This window comes from Psammomys obesus, unplaced genomic scaffold (assembly GCF_907164565.1).
Source record: "Psammomys obesus unplaced genomic scaffold, mPsaObe1.curated_primary_1811, whole genome shotgun sequence".
Classification (NCBI taxonomy): Eukaryota; Metazoa; Chordata; class Mammalia; order Rodentia; family Muridae; genus Psammomys; species Psammomys obesus.
Window position 1 is genome coordinate 1,569,282 of NW_026594377.1, and position 25,100 is coordinate 1,594,381.

Below are 25,100 nucleotides of genomic sequence, written 5' to 3' on the forward strand. Positions count from 1 at the left end.
TTGATGAGTTAAAACAGACTCAAAGATAAAGAAAAACAAAATTGCTCTTAGTTGGAAGACAGTGGACATTAAAGCAGAAGGGCTGCATTTGATGGGAACATTCTTGTTACTGGAATTAAGATCAGAGCCAGTGTCCTGGCTACCTTATCCAGCCAGGTGCAGCCACTCTTCCTTATTAAGCCAATCTTTTAATTATATAGTTGTGTTGGTATAATGTTCTTGTGGAATGCATACAATTTACTCTTGTTCATTCAAATGCTGATTTCTCTCTGCCCCACTATCTGGTTTCCATATGGACATTGCTTTGTGCATTACCTACCTGTCTCAAATTTGTGTAAACATGCTACCATTTGTTCTCTGTATTGCCAATAAAACAACCAGCCAATGCTGAGCAATGGAGAGAACAGGGTGGGGCATCCTGGTCCAGAGGAGAGGAGAGAGAAATGAGTGGGAGAAATGAGGGTTCAAAGAAGTGATATCTGAGAGGAGAGGACTAAGAGCAGGAGAGATGAACCGGACCTAAGATATGACTAAAAAGCAAGTATACGTGAGAAATCTGAATGGGAGGAAGCTATGCAGGGTTAGAGATTTAGGATGGATTAATTATTGCCCAGCATTGTGCTCTAGATTAAGTAAATAAATCCTAGCTCTGTGTGGTCATTTGGGTATACATCTGGTTTAGGAATAACCACTGTTTAACTAAAAAAAAATCAATATTAAATATTAATAATCAACAATATAGTTGTGACATGACCACCTATAATGCAGGCACCCTGGAAGAAAGGTGGGCAGATCTCTTTGATGTTCCTGAACAGCCTAGTCTATATAAGTTCCAGGCCAACCAGGAACTTATAATGAGACTTGTCTTTAAACTAAAGTAAAAAAATAAATAAATAAATAAATAAATAAATAAATAAATAAATAAATAAATAAAGCAGCAAAAGCAGAAAGAAGGTATTTATTTAGTGTGACTAAATTGGAACAGTGATGAAGGTATAAGTTAAGTAATCCATCCTTGGTATCCTAACAGGTTTAGATAGAAGGCAAAAGATGTTTACAACTAAGTCATCTAACCAAGCTGTAGAGCCCCATTCTCAGTTCCTCTCTCTCTCCTACATGGTATTCAGATAAGGTTTAAATATTTCTACAGTAGGGACATTCACCTTTGTATTTTTTGAGAATGAGATTCCTGGTTAAATTCAAATTTCTTTTTTTTTTAAATTTATTTATTTATTATGTATACAATGTTCTGTCTGAATGTACACCTGCCACGTCAGAAGAGGGCACCAGATCTCATTATAGATGGTTGTGAGCCACCATGTGGTTGCTGGGAATTGAACTCAGGACCTCTGGAAGAGCAGGAGGTATTCTTATCCCCTGAGCCATCTCTCCAGCTCATAGGCTCCACTTTTTCACTAGCTGTAAGCCAAAGAGAGAGAGGGTGACAGAGTGGGGACTGAGAGCTTTAAAGTCTCAGTGGGAACTGCCAAGTAAGGCCCTGCAGGGTGCTATCATACAGCTACAGTATAATTGCCAAGAATAAGGACAGAGTGGAAGACCTGGACGGGCTGACCCACCACAGCTGCGTGAATGTTCAAGAGGAGAGTATAAGTCAACTTGTCTTCAGGTACACCCTGTGCATTGATCCTCAGGCCATGACACCCCAAGCTCCCTCCCTAACCTTTCCTCCACACTCCACAGTGTTTGTGAATGCCTGACTGCCCCAGTCTTAGAGTGACTCACGGATAAGTCTCAGGACTTTTAAACAACCTCGGTGGCACCTGGAATTACCACCAAACTCAGGGTTCTGAACTGAGGGTTTTACAGACATTAGGAAAGTAGAATGTCATCCCTTAGAGACAAGTCACCCCGCAAATTTCTTTTTCTGCCTTACACAAGGTATAAACTACAGCTTGGTACACCTGACCTGTGTTTCAGCTCCTTATGCTGCCTACTTACCACATTTAAGATAAACTCAGTCGGGATCAGAGGTTAAGGGCACTGGCTGCTCTTCCAGAGGTCATGAGTTCAATTCCCAGCAACCACATGGTGGCTCACAACCACCTATAATGAGATCTGGTGCCCTCTGCTGGCATGCAGGTGTACATGCAGACAGAACATTGTAAGAAAAATAAATCTTAAAAAAAAAAAAGATAACTCAGTCTTGTCCCTTTGGCCAAGCTGTCAGCCACTTTTTAAAGATGTGTATTATCATTTTTTTCCTCATCATTCTTTGTACTCCTCTCTCATTTGGTGTTATCATTTGGAAAGATTTAGTAAATGCCACCCTGATGGAGGAAATATGTCACTGGGAGATAGGCTTTGAGAGTTTAAATCCTCACACCACTTCCAGGTACCACTGTCTACTTCCTGCTCCATGAAGATGTGAGCTTTGAACTTCCTGCTTTAGCTGCCATCTCTGACACTTCTTGTTATGCCTCTTTGATCATGATCCCATATCCTTCTGCAACCATAGCCAAATTAACCTCTGATAAGTTTCCTTAGACACTTTTATCACTGCATTAGAACAGGCACTAATACACATCCATGAAGTTTTACACCTGGATGAGTTATTTCATGCAAGTGAAAAAAAAGTATGAAATCTAAATGGACTACCATATAGCTTAAATTCATAGGGCTTTTATCTGTATTAGTTTGTAGGTACAAACAAAATAAAGATGTACAAAAGGCTTGAACATATTGTTGACACTTGTCAGATTTTTTTCCCTCCAGAATAAATAATCTTCTGTACTGAATTTAAGTGTGCTGGCTAGAGATCTTACCAAATACTTTATAGTCATAGATTCCTTTCAGTTTCAGTTATTTATGTCCTCAAAGACAATTGTGAGATGCCAAGGATTTAACACACTGATTATATTCATAGGATTACTCTCCAGTATGTGTTCTTTTATGTTTTCAGAGGTAACTGTGATGTGCAAAGGCTTTACCATTTTCCTTACATAATTCACGGGGTTTCTCTCCAGTATGATTTTTTTTTTCATGGTTTTGAAGACTACTGCGACATGCAAAGATTTTACCACATTGATTACATTCATATGTTTTCTCTCCAGTATGAACTCTTTCATGCCTTTGAAGATGACCGCGACATGCAAAGGGTTTACCACATTCATTACATTTGTAGGGGTTCTCTCCAGTATGTGTTCTTTTATGGTTTTGGAGATAACTATGATGTGCAAAGGCTTTACCACAATGATTGCATTTATAGGGTTTCTCTCCAGTAGGAATTCTTTCATGAATTTGAAGACTTCTGTGACATGCAAAGGTTTTACCACATTGATTACATTCATAGGGTTTCTCTCCAGTATGTGTTCTTTTATGGTTTTGGAGGTAACTGTGATGTGCAAAGGCTTTATCACACTGATTACATTTAGGGTTTTTCTCCAGTATGTGTTCTTTTATGTCTTTGGAGATGACTTTGTTGTGAAAAGACTTTATCACACTGATTATGTTTGTAGGGTTTCTCTCCAGTATGTGTTCTTTTATGTTTTTGAAGATGACTCTGTTGTGAAAAGGCTTTAGCACACTGATTACATTTGTAGGGTTTCTCTCCAGTATGATTTTTTTTCATGATTTGAAAGACTACTGTGACATGCAAAGGCTTTACTACATTGATTGCATTCATAGGGCTTCTCTCCAGTAGGAATTCTTTCATGCCTTTGAAGATGATTGTGATGTGCAAAGCCTTTATCACACTGAGTATAATCGTATGGTTTTTCTTCAGTATGACATCTTTCATACCTGCAAAGATAATTGGCACATATAAATACATTTACCACATTAATTACACCGATGAATCTTTCCATGTGTATGATTTAATTTTAATATTTTGGTCTAATACACTGTAAAGAGGAATCAGATCTTAAGGTTTTATCACATTCTTTACAGTCATAGCGTACCTCCTCATTACGGTTTGTGTGTGTGTGTGCGTGTGTGTGTGTGTGTGTGTGTGTGTTGTATATGTGTTTGAAGATACCTGTGAAGGTTAGAGACGTTAGTTCATGGTTCACATTTATAACACCCTTTTTCCATGTGAGGTTTTTTGTATATTTGAAGAGAACTGGAAGAACTCAGAGCTCTACCACAGTGATTGTACTCATAACATTTTCCTATAATGTGATACATACTACATTTGCAAAGTGAACTAGGACAAACAGAAGAATTTCAATATTCTTTCTAGTCACAGGATTTTTCTGCAGTGTGAATTTGCTAACTTATTCTCAATGAAGTTGGAAACACAATTAATTGTAAACATATATCACATTCATAAAGTCTACTCAGAGTGGGGACTACCACATATCTTCTAATTGTTCTGGAAGAGACAGAGGTACATGCTTCTTTCCATAGCCTTATGCTCCCATGGCTTGTAACTCATATGACATATGATATATGTACTAACACAAGAATAACAAATAAAAAGGCTCCACATTGAATCTATTTTGCCCATCATAGAGATGTAATATGAGGATTAAGGTTTCTCCATAGCAACTTTTTTTACTCTTATAAACTGCCTCTCTCACTAAATTTTGTAAGTCACCACAAGTATATAAGCAACACAAGTTTTACTATAAACTGTTTGCTTACTAGAAGGTTTTGGACACATACTTATCATTTAATCCATGGGCACATCTTTTGTGATACCAGAGTGGTATCAACACAAATGGATTGGTAGTTCTACAGCCTAGTTCTCATGGGGCGATGATTAAAATACTGACAGCCACTAAGGCATTGCTTCCCTGTCTTGTTTCAAACGTGGATGAGCTACCTGACACCGACATACATGGTGTTAACTATGAATTTACTAATCATCAATATACTTAAACCTGTACTTATTTACCATGTTTTTTTTCCCCTTGAAATGTCCAGGGAACCATTTCCTAGGACCCAATTCAACCTGTCTCAGAGGTAGCAGCCATTAGGGACTACCAGAGGTGGCAGCCATCAGGACTACCAGCAGCAGTGAAGTCTGGCCTGTGTCCTCTGCACACCATTTCCAAGACACCAGCTCTATGTGCATTGCCTGGGGAAGCCACCAGGGTCTATAAGAGGCAGTAGTCATCAGAGATTACCAGGGGAAGCAGCCATCTGGGATTACCAGAGGTGGCAGCCATCAAGGACTACCACGCCTGCCAAGAACTACTGCAAGCCTGCCAACATGAGAGACAGCCAGCATAAGAAGACAAGCACCAAACCCCAAGTCAATATGGCACCACCAGAACCCATCTGTCCTACTACAGCAAGCCTTTAATATCTTAACACAGCTGAAGCTCAAGGAAATGACCTTAAAGCTAATCTTATGAAGATGACAGAGGCCTTTGAAGAGGAAATGAATAAATCCCTTAATGAAATACAGGTAAATACAATTAATCAAGAGAAGAAAATAAATAAAACTATCCAAGACCCGATAATGGAAATAGAGGCAATAAAGAAAACACAATCTGAAGCAATCCTGGAAATGGAAAACTCCAGAAAGAAAACAGCAACTACAGACCCAAGTATCACCAAGAGACTACAAGAGATGGAAAAAAGAATCCAGGCATAGAAGATATGGTTTTTAAAAATTGATACATGGTTCAAAGAAAATGCTAGATCTAAAAGGTTTCTACTAAAGAACATTCACAAAATTTGGAAGACCATGAAAAGACAATTCTATGAATAGAAATAAATGAAGGAGAAAGTCTCCAGCTCAAAAGCCCCAAAAAATCTTCAACAAAATCAGAGAATATTTCTTTAACCTAAAGAAAGAAATGCCTATAAACATACAAAAAACCCCTATAGAACACCAAGTAGATTGGACCAAAAATTAAATCCTCCCACCATATAATAATCAAAATAACAAATGTACAGAATAAGGAAAAAATATTGAAAGCCACAAATAATAAGGGTCAACCAACAGACCTAACAGAATTACACCAGACTTCTCAATAGGAACTCTAAAAGCCAGAGCCCTGGATAGATATCTTCCAGACCGTAAGAGGCCACAAATGCCAGCCCAGATGACTATACCCAGCAAAAATTTCTATCACCATAAATGGAGAAAACAAGATATTCCATGACAAAAGCAAATTTAATATCTTTCCAGTCTTACAGAGGATACTTGAAGGAAAATTCCAACAGAAGGAGGGTAACTAAACCCAAGAAAATACAGGAAATAAATAATTTTATGCTGGCAAAAACAAAAGAGAGGACACACATACACTCACACTACCACCACCAATATCAATTACAAGAATCAACCATCATGGTCATTACTATCTCTCAACATCAATGGACTCAATTCCCCAATCAAAAGAGACATGTTAACAGAGTAGATGCAAAAACAGGATCCATCAATCTGCTGCATATAAGAAATACACCCCTGAAACAAAGATAGATATTAACTCAGGTTGAGCGGCTGGAAGAAAGTATACCAAACAAACGGACCCAAGAAACAAGCAGGAGTAGCTATTCTAATACCCAATTAAATAGGCTTTGAAGCAAAATTAATCAAAAGAGATGAGGAAGGACACTTCATACTCATTAAAGGAAAATTGCACTAAGATATCTCAATTATGAACATCTAAGCCCCAAATGCAAGGACATTTGTAAAAGAAACATTAGTAAAGCTTAAATCACACATCAAACCCCACACATTAATAGTGAGAGACTTCACTACCCCACTCTCACCAATGGACAGGTCAACAAGACAGACTGAAAAAAGAAATAATGACACTAACTGATGTTATGAATCAAATGGACCTAACAGATATCTACAGAATATTTCACCTCAAACACAAAAGAATACCTTCTTTTCAGCACCACACAAAACTTTCTCCAAAATTGACCATAAAGTCGGTGACAAAGTAAGCCTCAACAGATACAAGAAATTTTGAACTAACTCCTAGTATCCTATCAGACCACCATGGATTAAAGCTGGAACTCAACAGCAGAAACAATAGAAAGCCTACAAACTCATGGAAACTTAACAACTCTGTACACTATGGCCAATGGGTTAAGGAAGAAATAAAGAAAGAAATTAAAGACTTTCTAGAACTCAATGAAAATGAAGGCAGAATAAACCCAAACTTATGGCAAACAATGAAAGCAGTGCTAGGAGGAAAGTTCCTAGCACTAAGTATCTTCATAAAGGAATTGGAAAAATCTCATACTAGCAACTTAACAGCACATCTGAAAGCTCTAGAACAAAAAGAAGCAAATACACCAAAAAGGAGTAGAAGGCAGGAAATAATCAAACTCAGGGCTGAAAGCAGTAACTTAGAAACAAAGAGAACAATACAAAGAATCAACAAAACTAAAAGCTGTTTTTTTGAGAGAAATCAACAAGATAGACAAATACTTAGCCAAACTAACTAAAAGGCAGAGAGATAATATCCAAATTAACAAAATCAGAAAGGAGGACATAACAGCCACTGAGGAAATCCAAGAAATCATTAGGTCTCACTTCAAAAACCTATACTCCACAAAACTGAAAATTCTACATGAAATGGACATTTTTTTTGATGGATATCACTTGCCAAAGTTAAATCAAAACCAAGTTAACAATCTAAATAGTCCTAATACCTTTAAGAAAATAGAAGCAGTCACAAAAGTCTCCCAACCAAAAAAGCCCAAGGCCAGGTGGTTTTAGCACAGTATTCTACATGGACTTTCAAAGAAGAACTAATACCAATATTCCTCAAACTATCTCACAAAATAGAAACTGAAGGAATGTTGCTAAACTATGAAGCTATAGTCACCCTGATACCTAAACCACACAAAGATTCAACCAAAAAAGAAAATTTCAGAGCAATACCCCTCATGAACATTGATGCAAAAATAGTCAATAAAATACTTGCTGAAAATGGGACATAAAGTGAATAAATAAATGACTTAATTAAAAAAAATTCCAGGGCACATTAAAATTTCTTCAGAGGCACATTTGTATCAGCTTGCACATGAAACTTACCTTCCATGTATTCTAGAATTTTGATAATGTTCTTCAGTATTATGGTCTTCCCATTTGTAACCTAAAATATATTACCAGAAAATGTATAATCTATTATTGGAAATTATACAAAATTTAAGTTACTATCCTCAATGAACCTTAGAACTATGCTTGTGTTATTTATCATATTCTTTCTCTTTCACAATCAAAACTATACAAGAACATCAGTAACCAAGGAGCACTTTTCTTCATATTTTAAAAAGTGAAAGAAAATTAACAGTCTTACCTATAGCAGTGAGGTTCCTGCAGGTCTTCAGCATCACATCTTTGTAGAGACTCTTCTGGGAAGGATCCAGCAAAGCCCACTCTTCCCAACTGAAGTTTACATGCACATCCTCATAGGTCACTGCATCCTAAAGTGTCCCATACATGTGTAAAACAGAAAGCATAATACCGACAACACTGTAAAATGTATACTTCTTTGACAATATATTAATATAATTCTGGTGCTTCCTACACTTATGCCATGATACAGAAGTTCTAATGTAATCACCAAGTCATTTTAGAAGGAAACTGAAACAGAGGTTCATCCATATCATTTCTGGGCCCTTTGAATAGGATATAGCCTCGTAAGAGAAATGCCTACTAAAGGATACACAGAGACAAACAGATCAACAGTACTGAGTGCACATCAGAGAAATTGTATGAACAAATATCAAGTACGAACAAAGGATGGGCAAGCTGGGTGTATTGACTCATGCCTTTAATCCTAGCACTCAGGAGTCAGAGGCAGGTGAATGTCATTGAATTAGAGGCCAGACTGAGCTATGAAATGAGTTCCTGGACAGCCTGCGGTACTTATTATGTCCCTGCCAACCCCATAAAAAAAAGTTGGTATAAGTCCTTGTGGAATGTATACAATTTACCCTTGTTCATTCAAATGCTGATTTTTCTACCAAACTATCTGGTTTCACATTGCATTGTGATGTTCTGTATTGCCAATAAAAACAACAAGCCAGTGCTGAGCAATGGAGAGAATATGGTGGGACATCCTGGTTGGGAGGGAGGAGAAGGAAGTAAGTGGGAGGATGGTTGAGAGAGGAGAGGACCGGGAAATATCAAGAGAAATGAACGGAACCTAAGATATGACTAAAAAGCAAGTAATAATGTGGGAAATCTGAATGGGAGGAAGCTATGTGGGCTTGGAGGTTTAGGATGGAGTAATTATTGCCCAGCATTGTGCTATAGGTTAATTATACAATTCCTAGTCTCTGTGTGATGATTTGGGTATACAGTTGGTTTAGGAATAACCACTGTTTAACTAAAAGATAAATCAATATTAAATATTAATAATCACAAAAAACAACCAAATAAAAATGATAGACAAAAACTCCAAAGGTCTAACTGAAGTTCTAAAGAATTATGCATCCACTCCAGTTTGCACTCATCCCCCAAAAGCCTGAAGTGTCACAGTTTAAAGTATAAGATTAATAAAATCTTACTAAAAGAAAATGCATTTTTAAATAGTTAGAGATGGACAGATGAAAATGTAACCAGTGTATATGTAGATCATAAAAAAACATAGGGCAGGAGAGAGGGCTCAGAAATAAAGAGCACTTTCTGGTCTTTTAGAGGAGACGGTTCAATTGCAAGTACTTACATGGGACTCACAACTATCAATAACTCCAAGTTCAGAAGTTCTGAGGTCATCTTCTGACTACTGTGAACACCAGATACACAACATATGATGAACATCCATGCATACAGGCAAAGACCCATAATCATTTTTTAAAATATCAAATCATAGAAAAGGTGAAAAGAATGTCATGCAATTTCAATCCAATGACTAAGGATGAATGACAGTATGAATGTAATGAATACATGCCATCCTGGGAGATAGAGTAATACCTTCCACCAAAGTTCAAAATTCAAGATGTAGATGAAGCTCAGCACACCGGCATATGCTTGCTAGCTTAAAAAAAAAAAGGAAAGAAAAGAAAAGAAAAAACAAGAAAAGAAAAAGAAAAACCTACACTCCAGACCCACCAGCCAGTAATACAAAAATAAAAATGCCAGGCATGTTGGACCATGTGAGAGACAGAATCAGGTGGATCAAGGCCAACCTAGGCTCAAAAGCTAGGTTCATGATGCCAGAACTACACAGAGAGAACTTGTCTTCAAAAACAAAACCAAAAAGAACAAAATGTAAAAAATATATCAGACTGGCAAAATGGCTTAGCAATGATGTTTGTACTCTATCTGGTGTTATATAGCAACAGAGTCTGTAATGATGGTGAGGGCCTGGCAGCACAAGAAGGAAGATGGCTGATCAGTTAAAACTACAGGAAAGTAGACACAATGAACTGGACATGGCGGGGGGGGGGGGGCTATAGACACTCAAATCTCATCCCCAATGAGGAAACTTCCTCCAGAAAGGCTCCACCTATTAAAGATTCCACATGCACCTCAAAGAAAGCTACCAATGAGAGACAAGTATTCAAGCACATAATTCTATCTGGGAGTTTTTTCATTCAATCTGCTACTTCTGACCCAGGTCACTATAGCTTTATGGTCATCCCAAGATAAAAAACATGTTCAACTTCAAAGATTTTTGTTATTATAAAAATGAAAATACCAACTTTTCAATTTTACCAATGAAGACTCAGGAGCCATTTGCTGGGGTGAAAACCTACTAATTCAGAGAGGCAGAGAAAGCGCCCAGCTGACCTTTTTACTCAGCTCACATTTCAGAAGGAAAAGGCCAAAATCTCAAAGCTAAAAGATTTCAAGCTCAGCTGACAGTCCAGGAGGAAAAAGTCTGCTAGCTCACCCAACAGCCCAGGAGGAAAAAGCCAACAGCTAAAAGCCCAAGAGCTAGAAAGCTAAAGCACTAAAGAGCCAAAATGCAAAAAGCTCCTTCTTCTCCATGTTGTCTTAAATACCCTTCTATCAAAATCCCTCCTTTCTGTAAATCCCTGCTCTGCCTCTTGACCTAGGGTTAACTTTATTAAATCCTGTGTAGAGAAAGCTCTAGGATTAAAGGTGTGTGCTAGGGCTGAACCACAACAAACAAAAGAAAGGTTTTTACAGTTCACAATGGGATCAAATATCCTGCAACAGATCTTCATAGTCTATAACAGCCCCAACACCGTTCAAATGCCCAGTCTCTTTTGACACTCAAAGCAATCTCTTAACTATGGCATCTTGTAAAATCAAAAAACAAATTATATTTTTCCAACATACAATGGTACAGATACATATTCCCATTTAAAAAGAGGAAAGAGAACATAGTGACAGAAGATTGTATAAGGCAAGTCTGAAAACCAGCAGGGCAAACAGCAAATCCTGCAGCTCTGTCTCAGACACATGGGGCTTTGAAAGGAATACAGCCATTTAAGCCCTTTCAAAGCTTCTCATCTCTCTCACTCTCGCTCCCTCTCTGCCTCTCCCTCTTCTTCTACTTCCCACTGAAATCCTATGACCTCAACCGCCACAGCCTGCATTACTCTTAACAATTCCATCTTTCAGGTCCTACCAGAATAGCTGATTAAGCTCTGTGTACAGCTTTTGATGGTTTCTGCCATCTAAAGTACTGCTGTCTTCCACATTCCTCCAAAGACAACATTTGCAGGTTCTTTGCTGCAACAAAATCACTTGTTGGGTATGATATTTTGTTCTAATTGCTTCTCTATTGCTGCGTGTGATTAAATCCTCTCTCCAAAAGCAACTCAGGTAATGAATGGGTTTGGCAATACTGCCAGATCACAATCCATCATTGTGGGAGTTTAGGATATAAATTCAAAGTAGAGACAAGCCAAAAGCCACGGGGGAAACATTGTTTCCTGGCCTTCTCTCTTCCTTGATCACTGTCTCAAGCTCAGCTAGCACTCTTATCCATCCCAAGCACACTTGCTTAGGGATATTGCCATCTTCTGTAGAAAGCCTTCCCACATTAATCATCAATCAACACAATGTCTCAAAGACACAGCAACCAGCCATTCCCACCTGGGCATGCCCTCAACTGATGCTCCTTGAGATGACTCTAAGCTATGTCATCTTGACAGCTGAAGCTAACTGGCCACAGAGACAATATATAAAAATGTTTTAAAAATTCAAGACCAATGTAGTAACCATATCAATCACTTAAATACCAAACATCCATATGTTAGCAACAACTGGAAAACACATATATGCCAAGAAATAAAAACAATGGAGCCTCAATGATAAAAAACTAAAACCCTTTCTCCACAGAACATCCCCAAACAAACAAAATTCAAGGAACTCATAACATAATATAGTACATTTTTGAATATAACAATAGATGAAGGCCTATCATTTTCCAGAGAAACAATATAATTAGATGTATAATAAATAAAATCACAGAACACAAATGACAACACTGACAAAATGAGACACAAAAACATACCAACAAATATAACATACTCCCTTAAACAAGAACTACAAGATTCTAATCAAAATTAGAATCAAAGAAATCACTGGTTAACATTTACACTGCTCATTCCAGTTAGTTCTCTCCTTTGCCAGTAATAGAAAATAGGTTGGGAGAGGAGGGCTGTTCCACCAAAATTAGAGAGATTTCTTGAAGCATTCTGATGTTTCAACATTGTAGAACATAGTTTTGACTACTAAAAATGTCTATTTCCTTATGAAAAACCAAAGGATTGGGGTTTTTAAAAAAGGGATATGATTTGTATTGCAACTTGTTTTGCTCTAATTGTTGTATAAGTCATAAACACTATGAAAACAAGTTTTTCCACATTTTCATGTGTATGTTTGTGTGGGACAGAATGTCTGACAAGTGTATACAGGTGACTCACCAGAGCAGTAGGTGTCAAATGTCCCTGGATCTAGAGTAACAGGTGTAATGAGCCTCCCGATTTGGGTGTTGACATCTGAACTCAGATCACCTTCAAGAACAATACATGCTGAATAACTTGATCTACTCACATAATATTTTTTATCCAACAAACTAAAAGTCTTTCATAGATCAGCAACAACAAACTTAAATAAATAAAGAAGTAAATAAATGATACTTGGAAACATTTTATTAATATCATCATTAAAATGTTGGGTATGATCAATTTGCAGTATAAATTTAATACAATCCAATGAAAATTCTCAACAATTTATAACAAGAAAGCTGATTTAAAAGCTACATGCAAAGTAGAAAACAGAATGTTCAATATGATTATAAATAGTACACACATTGACATAGTGTGACTTCTATACTTACCACAGACTTACAACAATCAAGAATATGCTCAGTACTTGTAAAAGAATAAAGAGATAGAAAAAAAAAAGCCAAGAAGAAGAGCACAAAAATATAGTCAAGTTTTAATCAAAAGACCTAAGGAGACTCAAACATAAAAAATATGATCTTAACCAATATTACCCAACTACTAATAATTCTATGTCTATAGAATGAAATAGAGGTAGGCCACCTGCCTCATTCCCTTGGGTCCCTCGAGCAGACACCCACCAGCCAGAAGATCAGACAGGCTGCCCGCCCTAGTCACAGTACTGTCTCCCTTCCTTGTTACCATATCACAGCCCTTAACTTGCTGAACCGGAGGCCACACAAGTCTGCAGAACTCCTGTTCCCAACTTGGGTCAAGAGCCCCTGCTCAACTTCAGGCCACATATATCAGAAGACCAGAGAGAAAACAGAAAACAAGAGATAGAACACCCATCCAACAAAGACAAATCTAGGAATCAGCAGCTAAATTTATAACCTCCCCAAACTTAGATGCTTAAACAGCAGCATAAGAACACAACCACAACAGCCAGGGCAATATGTCACCACCTGACCCCAGATCCTGAATATTCTAACACAACAGGAGTACATTAAAAACACCTTAAAACCAACTTTATGAAGATGATAAAGATCCTTAAAGAAGTGAAAGAAACAGGAAAAGATAAATAAACAAAAAAAATTGGAGGACATGAGTAAACCCCATAGCAAAAGCCAAGCAAAACCAAACAGTTGAATGAAACAAATAAAGGTATTTGAGACAAGAAAATGGAAGTAAAAGCAAAAAAGAAAACAAGAACTGAGAGAATTCTGGAAATGAACTATCTAGATAAGTGAACAAGAACAGATGCAGACATCACAAACAGCATACAGTAAACAGAAGAAAGAATTTCAGGATTTGAAGATACTATGGAAGAAATAGATACATTGATCAAAAAATATTAAATCAAAAAATTCCTGACACAAACATCCAGAAAAATCTGTGACACCATGAAAAGTCTAAACGTAGGAAAAACAGGATAAGAGGAAGGAATACCAGCTTAAAAGGCCAGAGAATATTTTAAAAAAAATAATGGAAGAAGCTTTTCATAACCTAAAGAAGGAGATGCTTATAAACATACAAGAAGCATACAGATCACCAAATAGACTGAACCAGAAAAGAAATCCCTACCACTTAATAATTAAAACACTAAACATATATGACAAAGAAAGAATATTAAAAGCTGCAAGGAAAAACACTAAGTAACATATAAAGATAGACCTATTAGAAGTACACCTGACTCCTCAATTGAGACTCTAAAAGTCTGAAGGGCTTGGATAGATGTGATGTAGACTCTAAAGAGACCACAGGTGCTAGCCAGATTGCTATACCCAGCAAAACTTTCAATTACCACAGATGGAGAAAACAAAATATTCCACAGTAAAGTCAAAATTAAACAAAATCTATCTATAAATCCATCCCTACCGAAGGAGCCAGAAGGAAAACTGTAGACCAAGGAGGTTAGTGACACCTGTGAAATACAGGCAATAAATAATCTCACACCAGCAAAACTAAAATAAAGGAAGAACACACACATACATACCACAACACCACCACACAACCAACAACACAACAGGAATTGACAACTATTGGTTATTAATATTCTCAATATAAATGGCCTCAGTAGCCTAATAAAAAGACTAACAGAACTGATGTTAAAACAGGATCCATCCTCTACTGCATACAAGAAACACACCTCAATATAAAAGATAGACATTATCTCAAAGTAAAAAATTGGAAAAAGATTTTCCAACCAAATGGATCCAAGAATCAAGCTGGTGTAGCCATTCTAATATCTTATAAAATAAACTTCAAACCAAAGTTAATAAAAAAAAAAGACTTGGAAGAATATTTCTTATTCAAAAAAGAAAAAATACAGCAAGTTGACTTCTCAGTTCTGAACATCTGTGCCCCAAATGAAGGGTGCCCACATTTGTGAAAAAACAAACAAACAAACAAACAAACAAACAACAGCAACAAAAAACTAAAGCTTAATCCTCACATTGAACCTCACACACTGAAAGTAGGAGACTCCAATATACCCCTCTCAGATCATCTAGGTAAAAATGAAACAGAGAAACACTGGAGCTAGTAGATGTTACAAACCAAATGGACCTAACAGACCACAGAAAATTTCACCCAAACACAAAAGAATATACCTTCTTCTCAGCACCTCATGGAACTTTCTCCAAAACTGGCCACATACAAAGCCCGTCTCAGGAGATAAAAAGAAACTGATATAATGCCCAGTGTCCTATCAGAACACCATAAATTAAAGTTTGATTTCAACAGCAACAGAAATAGCAAAAAGCCTACAAACTCATGAAAATTGAACAACTCTGTTCTTCATGACTGGGTATATGACTGAAATAAAGAAAGGAATTAAAATGATCCAAGATGGTAGCACCCTGCATGCATGGTATCTGGGTAGCAGGACCAAAATGAATGCAGAGCAAGTGAGTGGCATGCTGCGGACTACAAGAACTAGCATCTGGGTTCCAGAGGTGCCAGGAATGAGGGGTTCCAGCCTCTGGCCACCCAGCTATTTCTGCTGTCCCGGAGAACACACCCGGGTTCCAGAGGCATGTGCTTCCAGCTCTGGCCACCTGACTCCAGTGATCTAGGGAAATGGTCTCAGCCTCCAGTCCACAGCTCTACCCATTGCCCTGAGGAGACTGGCTAGACCTGAGGAGCATACAGGATCTCACTCCAAGATGGCGACACCCACCACACACAGTGTTTGGGTAGCTTGAGCTCAGAGCAAGCAAGTGTGTGTATTGGGGGAGGTGCTTCTGACTCTGGGAGTTCCCTTGGTGAGAGGAGAGCTCCTGGGTTCCTGAGGAGACCTGCTGGCCCTCAGGATCATACAGGCTAGACATCCCCACTCCAAACCCCTGGCTGTGGGTCAAACTGGGATATAGCCACCTGAGGAGAATGGTGAGCTGTTCCCTAAGATCCAACAGCCAGTCCACAATACCCACCATCTGGAGGCCAGCTGCTCCAAGAACACCAACCCTCCTCCCAAGGCTCTTCTCACACCCTCAAGAAATCCAGCTGCACACCAGGAACAACCAGCCAATGCCAGGGACAACCAGATGGTTAAAGACCAGTGTAAAATCACAATCAAGAAAAGCAACGGCAATATGGGACTTCCTGAACCCAGATATCCCACTGCAAGCAGTCCTGGATACCCTAACACAACTGAAACATAAGAAAATGACCTTAAGTTGATAGATGCCTATAAAGAGGAAATGAATAAGACCCTTAAATAAATACAGGAAAACACAATCAAACAAATAGAGGCCTTTTAAGAGGAAATGAATAAATCATTTAAAGAAATACAGGAAAATACAAACAAACAGGTGAAGAAAGTGAATAAAACAGTTCAAGACCTGAAAATGGAAATAAAAACAATAAAGAAAACACAAACTGAGGAAATCCTGGAGCTAGAAAACTTGGGGAAGAACATGAACTACAGAGTTAAACATCATCAACAAAATACAAAAGACGGAGGAAAGAATTTCAGGTATAGAAGACACAATGGAAGAAACTGACACATCTGTCAAAGAAAATGTTAAATCTAAAAAATTCCTGACACAAAACACCCAAGAAATAAAAAATAAATAAAAGAACACAATTAAAAGAAGAAACCTCCTATAAAAAGAATATAGGAATATAGGAAAGAGAAGATTTCCAGCTCCAAGGCCCAGAAAATATTTTCAACAAAATCATAGAAGAAAATTGCCCCAATCTAAAGAAAGAGATGCCTATAAGCAGAAAAGAGGCCTACATAACACCAAACAGATTAGACAGAAAAGAAAATCCTCCCATCACATAATAATCAAAATACTAACTGTACAGAGCAAAGGGGAAAAAAATGTTTAAAGCTACAAAAGAAAAGGGCCAAGTCACATATAAAGGAAAACCTATCAGAATCATACCTGACTGCTAAACAAAAACTCTAAATGCCAGAAGAGCCTGGACAGATGTCTTACAGACTCTGAGAGACCACAGATGTCAGCCCAGACTACTATACCTAACAAAATTTTCAATCATCATAGATGGAGAAAAGAAGATATTCCATCACAAAAACAAATGTAAACAAAATCTATGCACAAACCCAGCCCTACAGAAGATCCTAGAAGGAAAATTCCAACTGAATGAAGTTAACTACACCCAAAGGAACACAGGAAATAAATAATTCTACTGCAACAAAACCAAAAGAAGAGCAACACACTACAACCACCAACACCAAAATAGCAGGAGCTAGCAATCATTGGTCATTAATATCTCTCAACATCAACAATGTAATTCCCCAATAAAAATACTCAAGCTAACAGAATGGCTGTGTAAACAGGACCCATCATTATTCTTCATACAAAAAAACACCTCAGCAACAATGACAGACATTACCTCAGAGTAAAGGACTGGAAAAAGGTTTTCCAAGCAAACTGACCCAAGAAGCAAGCTAGAGTCGCCATTATAATATCTAATAAATCAACCAAATAAACTTTTAATCAAAAGATATGCGGAAGGACACTTCATATGCATCAAAGGAAAAATTCACCAAGATGATGTCTCAATTCTAAACAGCTATGCCCCAAATACAAGGGTACCACATTTGTAAAAGAAAGGTTGCTGAAGCATAATCACACATCAACCCTACACATTAGGAGTGGGAGACTTCAACACCACACTCACCAAAGGACAGATACTAAACAGAGAAATAAACAGACGCCATGAATAAAACCGAGCTAACAGATGTCTACAGAACATTACACCCAAACACACAAAACAATTACACACTCTCAGAACCTCACAGAACCTTCTTCAAAATTGACCATATACTTGGTCACAAAGCAAGCCTCAACAAATACAAGAAAATTGAAACAATCTCGCGTATCTTATCATACCACCATGGATTAAAGCTAGACTTCAAGAACAACAGAAGCAAGAGAAAACCAACAAACTCACAGACAACTGAACAACTCTAATCAATGACCTCTGGGTCACAGAAGAAATAAAGAAATTAAAGACTTTCTAGAATTCAATGAAAATGAAGGCACAACATACACAAACTTATAGGACACAATGAATGCAGTACTAAGGAAAGTTCATAGCACTAAGTGATTTCATAAAGAAATTAAGAGAGTTCTCATACTAGCAATTTAAAAGCACACCTAAAAGCCCTAGAAAAGAAAGAAAACAGAAAGAAGCAAAAGACACACAAGAGGAGTAGATGGCAGGATATAATCAAACTCAGGGCTGAAAGCAATAATTTAGAAACAAAGAAAACAATACAAAGAATCAATGAAACCAAGAGCTGGTTCTTTGAGAAAATCAACAAGGTAGACAAACTAACTAAAAGGCGGAGAAACACTGTCCAAATAACAAAATCAGAAATGAAATAGGGGCCATCACAACAGAGAAAATCCAAAGAATCATTAGGTCTTACCTTAAAAACCTGTATTCCACAAAATTAAAAAAATCTAAAGAAAAGGAACTACTTTCTTGATAGATTTAACACACTTAACATTAAAGCTAAATGAAGATCAGGTAAACAGTTTAAACAGTCCTGTAACCCCTATGAAATAGAAGCAGGCATCAAAAGTTTGCCACGTAGATCAAAGGCTTCAACATAAAATCAGACACACTAAATCTATGAGAAGTGGGGAAGAGGCTTGAACTCATTGGTACTGGATACAACTTCCTGAACAGAACACCAACAGCTCAGGTTCTAAAATCAACAATTAATAAATGCAACCTCATAAAACTAAAAAGCTTCTGTAAGGCAAAAGACAATATCTCTCAACATCAACAATGTAATTCCCCAATAAAAATACTCAAGCTAACAGAATGGCTGTGTAAACAGGACCCATCATTATTCTTCGTACAAAAAAACACCTCAGCAACAATGACAGACATTACCTCAGAGTAAAGGTCCGACAAAATGGTAGCTTATAGGTTAGGAAAAGATCTTCACTAACCCTACCTCTGACAAAAGGCTAATACCCATAGTATATGAAGAACTCAGGAAATTAAACACTAACAAACCAAATAATCCAATTTAAAAATGGAATAGAGAGAATTCTCAACAGAGGAATCTCAAATGGCTGAGAAGCACTTAAAGAAATGTTCAGTGTCATTAGTCATTAGGAAAATGCAAATTAAAATGACTTTGAGATTCCATCTTACACTCATCGGAATGGTTAAAATGGTTTCCTAGTAAGGGGGCTGTCTCTGACATGAACTCAGTGCAAGCTCTTTGATCACCTCCCCCTGGGGGGGGGGGTGCAACCTTGCCAGGCCACAGAGGAAGATGAGGCAGCCAGACCTGATGAGACCTGATAAGCTAGGGTCAGATGGAAGGGAAGGAGGTCCTCCCCTATCAGGGGACTAGGGAAAGGGCATAGGGGGAGAAGAGGGAGGATGAATGGGACTGGGAGGAGACAGAAGGGGGCTGCAGCAGGGATACAAAGTAAATAAATTGTAATAAATAAATTAAATTAAAAAAAAACCTCAAGATATAGCACATGATGGCGAGGATGTGGAGAAAGGGGAACCCTCCTCCGTTGCTGGTGGAGTGCAAACTTATACAATCACTTTGGAAATCAATCTGGCACTTTCTCAGAAAATTGAAACTAGTACTACCTCAAGACCCAGCTATACCTCTTCTGAGCATATACTCAAAGCATGCTCCACCATACTACAAGGACATCTGCTCAACTATGTTCATAGCAGCTTTATTCGGAATAGCCAGAGCCTGTAAACAACCTAGATGTCCCTCAACCTAAAAATGAATAAAGAAAATATAATACATTTACACAATGGAATACTACTCAGCTATTAAAAACAAGGATGTCATGAACCCACGCAGGTAAATGGATGGAAGTAGAAAGGATTATCCCGAGCGAGGTAACACAGACCCAGAAAGACACACATGGCATGTACTCACTTATAATCAGCTATTCGCCATATAACACAGGGCACCTACACTACGATTTACAGACCCAAAGAAGCTAGCTAACATAGGGTCCCACGGGACGCCCTCCTTGAATCTCACTCAGATGGAAAAATAGATAGACTGTGGAAGTGACAATAAAGAGGGAACTGGATAGGAGAAGGTATGAGGAAGAAAACGAGGTGGGGGGTGACGATGGGGGAAATGCCGGGAGCTGGGTTAGAGGGCTTGGAGAGAACCGGGAAACCAAAGGCGCAGGCATCACTGAGACAAGCTGGCGACCTGGCAGGGTTGACCCCAAGGAGGACCACTCCATTGCTAGTGGGAGTGCAAATTTGTACAACGACTTTGGAAATCAATCTGGCACTTTCTCAGAAAACGGGGAAAAGCCGTACCTCAAGACCCAGCTCTACCACTCCTGGGCATATACCCGAAAGATGCTCCACCACACAACAAGGACAGTTGCTCAACCATTTTCATAGCAGCTTTATTCTTAATGGTCAAAACCTGGAAACAACCTAGATGTCCCTCAACCTAAGAAGAATGGATAAAGAAACTGTGGTTTCTTTACATAGTGGACTAGTACTCAGCCATTAAAAACAAGATCATGGACTTTGCAGGCAAATGGATGGAACTAACTAGAAGAGATCATCCTGAGTGAGGTAACCCAGAAGCAGAAAGCCACACACGGCATATGCTCACTTATGAACAGATTTTAGTCATACAGTACAGGATAGACACAATGCACAGACCCCAAGAAGATGAGTAACAAGGGAGACCTGAGGGAGGGTGCGTAAATCTCACTCACGGGGAAATAGAACAGAGCGAGGAGGCAGTGGCTGAAGAGTGGGAACAGGCAGAAGAAGAGGAAGTGCTGAGAGAAATGAGGGTGGAGATCAGACCTGGGGAGTAGAGGCGGGAGGGCGGAGAGCCTGCTGAGAAAAGACAAATGGTGGCTGCGGGGGCATCTGGGAATCCCTGCTGCAAGCTGCAGACTCAATCAGCACAGGACTCTGGGAGGATGTGAGGGGAACTTTAACTAACACTCCTAGTAGCAGGGCCATGGAGACTGAAGAGGACACCCTCTAACAAGACAAGACTCCTGGTAGATAGAGGAGATCACCAGCCCACCCACAAATACCTCAATCCAAACTTACCCTTCCTGCAAGACCTGCAGAGACAAAGACAGAACAGACAGAGCAGAGACCGAGGGAATATCCAGCCAAGGCGGGGCCCAGCCCATGGAAGGAAGCCAACCCCTATCTCTAAATTGTGATATGCTTGCAGACAGATGCCTACCAGAGTTGTCCTCTGAGAAGCTCCACCCAGCAACGGTTTGAAACAGATACTGAGACTCACAGCCAAACATTGGACGAAGCATAGGGAACCTACTGGAAAAGATGGGGGAAGGAGAAAAAGACCTAGAGGTGACAAGAGCTCCAAGAAGACCAACAGAGCCAATCACCCAGGGCCCAGAGGAACCTATGGAATCTGAAGCACCAACCAAGGACAATGCATGGTCTGGACTTAGGTCCTCTACTTATAAGTAGCCAATGGACATCTTAGGCTTCATGTGAGCCCAGTAGTCAGGGGAGTAGGGGAATATCTCTGACATGGACTGTGTTGCCTGCTTTTTGATCACTTTGCCCTGAAGGGACTTCCCTACCAGGCCACAGGGGAGGAAGACAAACTCAGTCTTCATGGGAATAGATGAGCTGAGGTGTCTGGGTAGGGGACTCCCATATACCGAGGAATAGAGAAGGAGGATGTGGGAGGGAGCGCGCGGGACTGACAGGAGAGGAGGGAAGAACCTATGACTGAGATGTAAACTGAATTAAGTAAAATTTAAAAAACTAAAATGATGTAACTACAGTTTCGCTATGTTAAAGTTGAAACCAGCTTTACGGCCTCATGTGCTCCAGGGACCAGCAATCTGTGTGAGGGCACACGGAGCATTACTCACACCTTTTCTCTCAGGCTGGATACTTTCAGCCAGAAAAAACAAAGCAAAACAAAGCAAAACAAAACCTTTCTGTTAGGCATGGCCACCTCAGTTTGTCCACATTGTCTGTTTTGGTTGAACTAGTGTAACTACAGTAATTTGGTTTCTAGAAATAAGTTCAGTTCTTTATTCCGATTCTTGATTGCCTAGTCTGTGGACCCAAGAAATAGATAGTAAGGACATTTATTTATCATGTAAAATTGATGACCTGAGTACTCATTGGTAATCCCAACTGCTATCAAGAGAGGAATGCTCTCACCCTCCTTCCCTGTGCTGTGACGACACCAGTTTCAAAGCTGGTCAGTGAACTCAATTCTTACACAGGTACCTCTTCATTTGTGATTCACCAATAAAAGCCAGTGAGGTCAGAGGACAATCATTCCCTGGTCTCTCTTTCCTTCTCACTGACCAGTCAAGGCTCAACCTGGAAGAAGTCCCAGAACTGTCTTCCCAGCCCTAGGCAGCGGGGGCAGGATTAAGTGTGCAAAGCAATTCACAGTTACATACTGTGAGGCAAGCCTGGGCTCTAGGAGACAGAAATAGACATAGCACTTGAGAAAAATGGAATAAAATTCTTAATGATCAGGAAACATTGGAGAGTAGAAACAAATTGAGATTTGATCAGTGATTCACTTAAAGAAAATGAAATTTAAAAAGTGATACCAATAACTGACTTTTTAAAAAGTTAAAAATAATTTTAAAAACCATTAGCTATGTTGATGTGGGGAATAGAAGGTCCTTCCTTAGTGGAGGGAATGCCATTAATAAGATACCATTGACCTTGCCCTGTGCGCAGTGTGCGCCGCTGAGACCTGCACACACAGCGAAGCCAGTGAGCGGCCTGACACAGTTAACAGCGTCGATCCAGACCGTTACGGGACCTGCCAATGTGTTCCTGGGTTTGAAAGGGAGTTATGCTCCCTCTCCGTGCATGAAGGCCTCAGGGGAAGTGTTGCGTGATCAGGGCAGCCCTCCACACAACAGTGTTTTTCCTTTTCAACAGTTGTCACCTGCGGTCTCCTTGCCCGCGTGGCAGAATTGTGGCTTTCCTGCCTTAAGGTTGCTGGTTGGCCTGTAAAGCCCCCTTGAGCGGCTTGTTAGGGGCCTGCCCTTTAATGTGAGCGTTGGACTAGTGGCTGGTTGTAAATCAGGGCTGTCTCCTGTGTTCATGGTTTGGAGCCACATGTCTAGGCAATCCCGGTGAATGAACATCTGTGTCCTCGCCTCTACCAAGCCTGGTTAGCGTACTACTTATCGCTCTGGGGGCGTCGAAGAGGCGGCCCTCCCTAAGGTAAATGCTTTGCGTGACTTACTGTCTCATAAGCATTGGTAAACCCTCTACCTCACCAGTGCTAATCTTCTGCGCCACAGCTTGGTAGTGGAGTGCTACCCAACGCATGCCATTCCATTTTCTACCTCCGCAAAATTAACTCCGAACGGACCTCACTGCTGAATGCGAAGTACGGAGTGCAGAAATTCTAGAGCTACTAGAGAAACTAGGATTCTCCGAGTTTGGCAACCTGCTGTCCTCGGTGCACCCAAAGCATGGAGCCGTCGACTGCAAGGACGTTTCTCCACACAGCGCGTGCCCAAAGCTCTGCGCAGGTGCAGCTCTCAGGCTGAAGTTACTCAGAGGCCACCACTTGAGCCAGGAGTGCGAGGACCACGAAGGATCATACCTGGCCACTAATTCCCACACTGCCACAGGCTTGCCCACCACGCGGGCTCCCGAGGCTCAGCCGCCCACCCCTCCCCAGGCTGTGGCCCCTCGTTCACCATCTCACCATGTCGAGGCTTCCAAGTTCCACCGCGGACCCTCACAGCTGCTGGCAGAGGCACAGAAGCACTAGCGCCTACTTAGCTTCAGAACGGAGACTGCAGAGCGGCGCCCGGAAGAGCCTTCCTCCCCTTCTGACTGGGGTCCGCCTGGAGGATCTGATTGGTTAGTAAGGTCTCAGGGACAAGAGCATCTCCCTCATCATTCCAGTATGCTGAAGGGACACATAACAATGTTTCCTGACCCTGGTTTCCATCCCAAGGTCAAGACCTTTCCCAGATCTGCAGAGATTACATGGCAGTAGCCCTTGCACCTGGCCTCCAATTGCTGACACTTCTGTCTTCCTGCACTCAGTCAGCACTTTTTCCTTCTGGACACAAGGTGGCTAGCTTGCACAGCCCCTTACACAACGTGGAGTGGAGTGATTCTCCTGTCCCACAGGTGGAAGCATGCCCACAATATTAACAAGTAAGGAGAGGTTTTTTTGTTTTTTGTTTTGTAGGAAATACAACTTTTGTTCTGTGGCTGTGGCTGAGGTCAGGTGAACTGCACCTATATTTAACCTTGTAGGCAGAGGTACTTCAGACAATCCTGAGAGAAAAGCAGGACCCAGATCACAAACACAATAATAGGTCTTTCCCCCACCAGAAGGGTGGATGGTGGCTCCATTCCTAAAGCAGCTTTCCTCCTAAAATTCAGTTCAGGCTCCTGAGAAATTAGTAATAGCTAAAAGTATGGCCTCCACATTGCTTGAATACTTAGAAACTGTTCTAGGAAGAATGTCTTCTGTGGTAGCCAGCATTCTTCCTGAGCGTTTAGGTGAAAAAGAACAGAGTCAAGGTTCTGTTCTAGATGAACAGAACTGATAAAAAAGTTTCTCTCTGGACAGGAAGTCCACAAGGAGAGCAACAGAACCAGAAAATCTGAACACAGGGAACTTCCCAGAGACTCATACTCCAACCAAGGACTATTCATGGAGATAACCTAGAACCCTGACAATGCAGCCACTCCTGATGAGCACTGATAGACTAAGATCAGAAAGAAGGAGAGGAGAACCTCCCCTTTCAGTGGGCTTGGGGAGGGGCATGCATGCAGAAAGGGGGAGA

The 25,100-nt window shown here is 39.9% G+C and overlaps 1 pseudogene; it reads right to left on the reverse strand.

Moving 5' to 3' along the window:
* Window positions 1-2,916: 2,916 nt before the first annotated feature.
* Window positions 2,917-23,387, reverse strand: LOC129685303 (zinc finger protein 120-like; annotated as a pseudogene).
* Between the last annotated feature and the right edge of the window lie 1,713 nt (window positions 23,388-25,100).